Here is a 6,726-nt window from a genome sequence, read left to right on the forward strand (position 1 = left end):
GGCGGAGGAGCAATTTGTTCCCATTTCCAAATAGGCAGGACGGGACGCTTCGCTGCTACTCCTGGGAGAGAAAAAAAAAACAAGAAAGGCAGCAAGCGGGAGCGCGGGGAGCGGAGGAGACGGGCCGCAGGGTGGGGGACACCAGCCCCGTGCTGGAGCCGTCCCCACCCCTGGAAATCAATGTTCTACAGCACCAGGGTGGCGGAGCCGACGGGGGAACGCGCGGTGCTGCGGGGCAGGGGGGCTGGCAGAAGGGCAGGAAGGGGTTAACCGCATGCACGTACGGAATGAACGCGTTCGGAGACCTTCCCCCGGCAGCTGGAGGAGGAGGAGGAGAGGAGGAGGAGGGGGCACCTCAGCCGTCTGGCTGCGGCAGATGCGGGCGGCGGGTGCTGGGCCGGCCCCACAGCGCCGAGCACGGAGCCCAGACTTCGCGGCGAGACCCCGGCGGGGCTGGGCAGGGGTTCGGCCGGGACCCCCAGCGAGGGGAGGGTGCCGAGGTGCGATCCTGACCCCCGGGGCAGGTGACCACCGAGGGCACGGCAGCGCTCTCCACTCCTGCCCCGGGGAGGGCAGAGCTGCCAGCAGCTCCCAGTGCTTCCCCAGTGCACCGCTGGCTCTGCAGGGAGAGATGCCTCGGTGCTGCCCATGGAAGGGTCGCCAACAGCGGACCGAAAGGAAAAGGCAGAGAACCACTGCAAGGCTCAACCGGGCCAGCGGCGGGGTGGCTGCGCTCCCGGAGGTAGCCAGAGCTGCGAGGGATGGAGCCCAGGAGCGGCTGGGGCACAGAAACTGGCTGCAGAGGTGACTTGCACCCTTCTGTAACACCAGCGAGAGACAGGCAGCAGAGACAATTAACGAAATAACATATAATTAAGTAGAGACCTATTTAATTCACTTCTGGCTGGTCTCTCACAGGTTCATCAGCAGAGCGAGCAAGACACAACACGTTGTCCTCAGGACACACGCTCCCCTGTGCAGGGTAGGGAGTACATGGATGTGCACAAGTCCCACAGGATCTGGGTTGCACAAAGTGAAAATTAAGTAGCTCTTTGTCTGTGCTTGGTACTTGCAGCAGGGAATTCCTCCCTGGTGCTGTCACTGGATCAGCTGAACTGATGTTACTTTGCAGGAGGAGGGAATGTCCTGCAGCTTCTGGCCCATGGTACGTGCCAGGGCAGTAAGGGCTGGATTTGCAAAGCAGGCCTTGGAGACCAACTCCTGGAGCGCTTAAACAAACTGCACCACGAAGCTTCAGCTCTACAAGATTGCAAAGCCCCCTGAACAGAGTTCAGACCTTCCCCTAACTCCCGAGAAAGGCCATGCTCTGAATCCAGCTATGAACTATCCCAAGTTCAGAGAGGCTCACAACCAGGCTCGGGGATTCACGTACAGTGCTACCAGAGAGCACGAGGCCACTGCTAACCTTATGCCTCCTTAAAGAAAAGATGATTTCTCACTGCATTCCTTTCTCATTGCATTGGTTTAATAACCAAACTACTATAACAATAATAGTAAAATAATAGAAAAAGTAGTCAAAATTATTAAGTGAAACATGGCACTGCCACAGAATGTTTTAAAACACCAAAGAACAGAATACGGAAAGAGTCTGCAGATTTAGTCACAACCAACCCCAAAGTGTAGTTTTTCTCTTTGTACTTACCTTGCTTTGACATTTTAGTCAATTAAAACATATTAGGGCCTTCCTGAGGTTATAGTGAATATTTAAAAGATGCCTAGTTACATATTGTTCAACAACCAGACTGCATTGTTAAACATATCAGTAGGTTTTGTTCCTAGTTTAGAACTTACTCCTCTCTCACAAAAAATTCCTTAAAAAGCATGGAGTATCATGGCTGGGAATTCACTGAGGTAGCTCTTCTCACTTTGGGGAAAGCAAAGACTTGCAAAATTAAACAAACAGTATCCTGTCTGGCTAATTTGGGAGTGGTGCTGATAGGCTCTTAAAATATTCCTGTGCAGCTCCATTTTTCTAAAAGAATGTTAGCCTTGACATGGGAGCCTCTGGGATACATGAGAAAGTATGAGATACGGGCAGAAGGAAAGGAACTCCAAGTTTTTTATAAAAAATACCTGGAGGATGCAATCACCTCCACAGAAAAACAAGATCTTGAGGTTCTACTTCCATGAAAATGTCCAGTTAATAAGCTTTGTTTATAGCAAGATGACCCTGTACCCATGGGGCTGAGCTGGCTGATGGTGATTTAATTTTTCTTTTCCTCAGAGGGAGAATATGAAAAATACAGACACGTGTAAACATGCCTGCTATATGTTTCATTAACAATTTCAATTACTTGGAAATTTCTGTTCCAGCTGGCTAAGAAAGATAGGCTTGGAAATCTAATAGCTTGTGTAGTCTCTCCCTCTTTAATTGACATGTGAAGACAGACTATACAAATTATTTTTTGCATACTGAAAAATGAAGGTAGCACAAACTTTGTTTTTCTGACATAATATCAATTCTCTACTGGTACTTGTTACCTTTCATTGTTTTTCACCACAATGGCTAATCTCATCTCCATCTCATCTCAATCTCATCTCATCTCATCTCATCTCAATCTCATCTCATCTCTCTCACTGAAAATGGTGCAGGAACTCCCTAACAGCAGATTCACTTGTTTCTGGGGAGTACCTGCTGCACTCGTCTTGAATTCTGTTAATCAGGCTCTTTAGAAAATCCAGACAGCCAACACAAAGAACCAGAGCGGGATATCTGGTTTTGAAGTTCACAGCTCCTCCTAAGAGTAGGTGATGTTGCCCTTCAGGCTTACTGACAGCACAGCACATTTTCCCAGAGTAAGGCTGGAACCTGTTTATGTCACGGTGTTTCTGCCACGTCATGTATCCCTTGACAAAGGCAGAAATTTGCCTTAAGGAGGATCTGGTTTTGGGCACAGATTGGGCTGGTCAAAGGGGGATCACACTGTTCATTCTTGGAACAGACAGAAGGGTAGGTGGACATCATCACTTGGAAAACTTCTAAGATGCACCTGGAGTTGATTTTTCTTCTCATTGGTCTTTTTTTTTCTTTTCTTTTTTTTTTTTTTTTTTTTTTTAAGGAATATGCAGGAAATGACACCTAACTTTATACTACAACTGGTTCTGCCAGTTCTATAAAAACCTGTTTCTTAAAAGATTATTAAGGATTCAAATTAGGTCAGTTAGAGTGAACTTGTAGGCCTGTATGTGCCATTTCAGAAGTGGAGTGTTCCCTCATAGGAAGGCAAATATAAATGAAAGACAAACTAATTTCTCAAAGGTCTCTCAGCTTCTGCAGCCTTTGTAAAACAGGAAGGTTCATTTTGAACAAAGGGAGCAGCAACAAGACTGTAGCATATCATCCAAAAATAGGAAATTGAAAACATCTGTATTCACCTAGAGAAAAACCAAAAAACCCAATAGGTACTGAGGAAATTAGGCAGCTTTTACTACTACGGTGAGTGTATTTTAACCTGTGAGGCTCTCCAAGAACTTTGCACTAAAGAAATTGAGGGACAATACTTCTAAAAGAAGCATAAAAGTGGCAAAACTTGCCCTGAGGGAATGGGTCATGTATTCTCCAGCCATAAGGCAGGAGAAGGCCCTAAAATAGAAGGTAGGAATCCTGACAGTTCTCTGCACAGCTCAGGAGGCAGCAAACAAGTACAGAAATACTCCTGAACATGCTCAACACATGCTGTAACTCTATAAAGGGTTTGCTGTAACATTTCCCGGGTAATGGTGAAGAGCAGTTCAGCTTTTGTCATTAAGAACTATGGGATGATTTGTTGGAAAATAAAGATTTAACTTCTTTTTAAATTATTTTGATAATTTTCCTCTTCAGAACTTATGTTTCTGTCTGGTTTGTCATTCAAGAAATTAGTGAACTCCTTAAGGAGAAAAGTATTTTTAGCACAGTCTTCTGCACCTGCCCTGATCTATAATCCAAGGGTCTACTCAGATACCACACCAAATGCTAAGAAGCTCATGACCTAACTCATGACCTAAGATCTTAAAATAGCTCTGAGGTATTTTTTTGTCCTAAGGCTCCTTTCACTCTAATTGCACTACTGTTATTCACTAGTTTTCAGCTGAGCAAACATGTCTCCCAAGGTTTTATACTATGCTTCCTTTTAAAATCAGATTTGCTTTAGCTGGTAGTTATGAATTACTAATGTAATTCTCTGAAAAAAATAAATAAAACCCAAAGATCACTCTTGGTAAGATACTTTCCTACATCCTTCTAGACCAAAAAAGATTAATAGATCATTTAAAACTGTTTGCCTGTATTGCTGGATTTACGTTCCACTCAGTGAAGTCTCTATTCAAGTCACTTACTTAAATTTAACTACAGTAATGTAGTGTTTTAAAAAGCAGTGTTTAAAAAAATCAGTCTTGAAAAAAAATACCCAGTTCCCTTTAATTCAAAGTATGGCATTGTGCAAGAGAAAAGAAGAACCATGAAGAGGACAAGTAACAGAAAAGGGCAAGTAGTATGTAATGAGGGGGAAAGAAAAAAGACTAAAATCAACTGTACCCAAACATCAAACTAAAGGAACTGTGAATCAACAAATCCAAAAAGAAGTGACTCTCTCCTGGTGAGAGTCCAGTCATAACCTTACACTGGTGCAGAAATTTCATTAAATTTTGTGATCTCCTCCTATGCCAAATGATATCAGACCCAGTTCTACTGAAAATAAATTGAGAAAATGTTGTAGAAAGACCCCGTGTCCTGTACAGGAAGGCCAACACCTTCAGAAGACAGAGTTCCATCCTTGTGAAGCAGCTCCTTTGCCAGTGCTTTGAGCTGTATATAGATAAACACATTATCACTGTAACATCTGCCACATCTGCAAGACCACGAGGTGTCCTGCAGTTTAACTTTGCAGTGTTGTTGGGGATTTTTTCCCCTGGCAGAACAAAGAACAATTACCATTACAAACCCCTAACAGATTTGTGTCACTGATCCTATTGGTACAGCAAGGTATGATGACAGTAAATAGTGGAACAGAGCAGGAATGGAAAACAGGAGATGAGAAACCCAATGGTATTTCTGAAGTCCACTCCTTCATCCAACAGCAGAGAGGGAGATGCTGTAGAGAAATATCAGGGCAGACAGCTATTTCCCTTCTCTTGGCTGCAGCTGGGAAACATTCAAGTGTTTCAGGAATGTCCTGAAATCATATCTCAGAGTTCAGAGCAGTTCATCCAGCAGCAGCACCTCCTGCAGCACACGAGGCCAGGAAAAACCAAAGCTGCTCCAGTAAGTGAATCAGCAGAAGCTGCTGGGCTGTGCATGTGAGGGCTCCTCTCCTGACAGGACTTAGTTTGTGTCTTGGGGAGGTTCTCAACTGTCACACATCCATCTGAATTTAGACAGGATGTAGGAAAATACATCCACATTCATGCAACCTTAATTTAACCTTTCTGCCTGTGACTGATGACCCAGGAATCTGGGCAGAAGTCTTAAGAGATTCCTAACCAAGAAGAAATAGCAGCATGGGGATTTTCTGCTCTGTGAATCTGGCTCTTGGAAAAGCAAATTTTCTGATAGCAAATAGACCCCACATTACACTTTATCTCCTGCAATTACTCCACTGCAATCAAACTGGGGGTAGACCTCAAGAAAATAAGCAAGTAATTAATTTGTGAAGATGTAAGACTAGAAGATAAAGAGATTACTTTTGGAAGACAGAAAACTTCTTACTTCATCTGAATATTTACCTTTCTGGTGGGAAGATCCTGAGAACCTAACTGACAGCGTAAATTTTTGTCAACAACCAACCCTGCCAGGTCTGGCCAAAGTTTTCCTATTGGCATAAAAAATACACTCACTGGGGAACAACAAAAAAACCCCAAACAAACAACAACTTAAAAAGAACAGAAAAAATTATCTACTGAAACCCAGAGAAGTTTTTTTTTTTCCTCTGATCTGAGTCTTTTTTTTTGAGAGGGGAGAAGGGGAAGAAAGATGTGTGCAGCTGTATTTTATAAACAATCATTAATCATGCATCAGAACAAATAATACTTCATCCCCTTCACTTCAGACCTTATATTTGTACAGCCTGAAACCTGCTGCCACAGCAAGAGAACTGTGCAAGTGTTTAGTCTCAGTTCCTGAAATAAGAGTGTAGCCCAGGTGCTGATTCTGTCCTTCTGACCTCTCTCTCTCCACGTATCCCACAACCTTATCTTGGTCTTTCCTACCCTCCCTGACAGCAAACATGCATTTCATATCACTGACATCTTTGCAACTTGGCATGTTATTAGCATGATGGATGAGATGCAGCAATGGTAAACACAATAAATCCAATCCACTGGAATAACAAATACATATTCATCTGTCCTCTCATTAGTTCCTTTTCCTGTCTCTGAAACATTTCACTAATTACTTGGCAGTTAATGTTTTTTATTGTTAAAGAAATTGGTGTTCCCACTAGTCTGCATGCTATTTTTGCTATGGAAAGCTGCTTGGACCAAACTCATGGGTCTGTACAGTTTATATTTATATACTGCTCCCTGCCCCAATGAAACAAAAAATAAATTCCCAGATTGTTCTGCTGGAATTAATCCTGATTTGAATGTAACTTCTTCAAAACACATATATTTTATGTTCCAATGTAAGAACCAAATTGCCAGATGCAAGGGAGGATAGGAAGCTGACAAATTTGATGAAGAATACTATTTTTCTTTAGAGAAAATGATCTTTGAGTTATTTAAAATTAT

The sequence above is a fragment of the Chiroxiphia lanceolata genome, chromosome 12, assembly GCF_009829145.1.
Source record: "Chiroxiphia lanceolata isolate bChiLan1 chromosome 12, bChiLan1.pri, whole genome shotgun sequence".
NCBI lineage: Eukaryota > Metazoa > Chordata > Aves > Passeriformes > Pipridae > Chiroxiphia > Chiroxiphia lanceolata.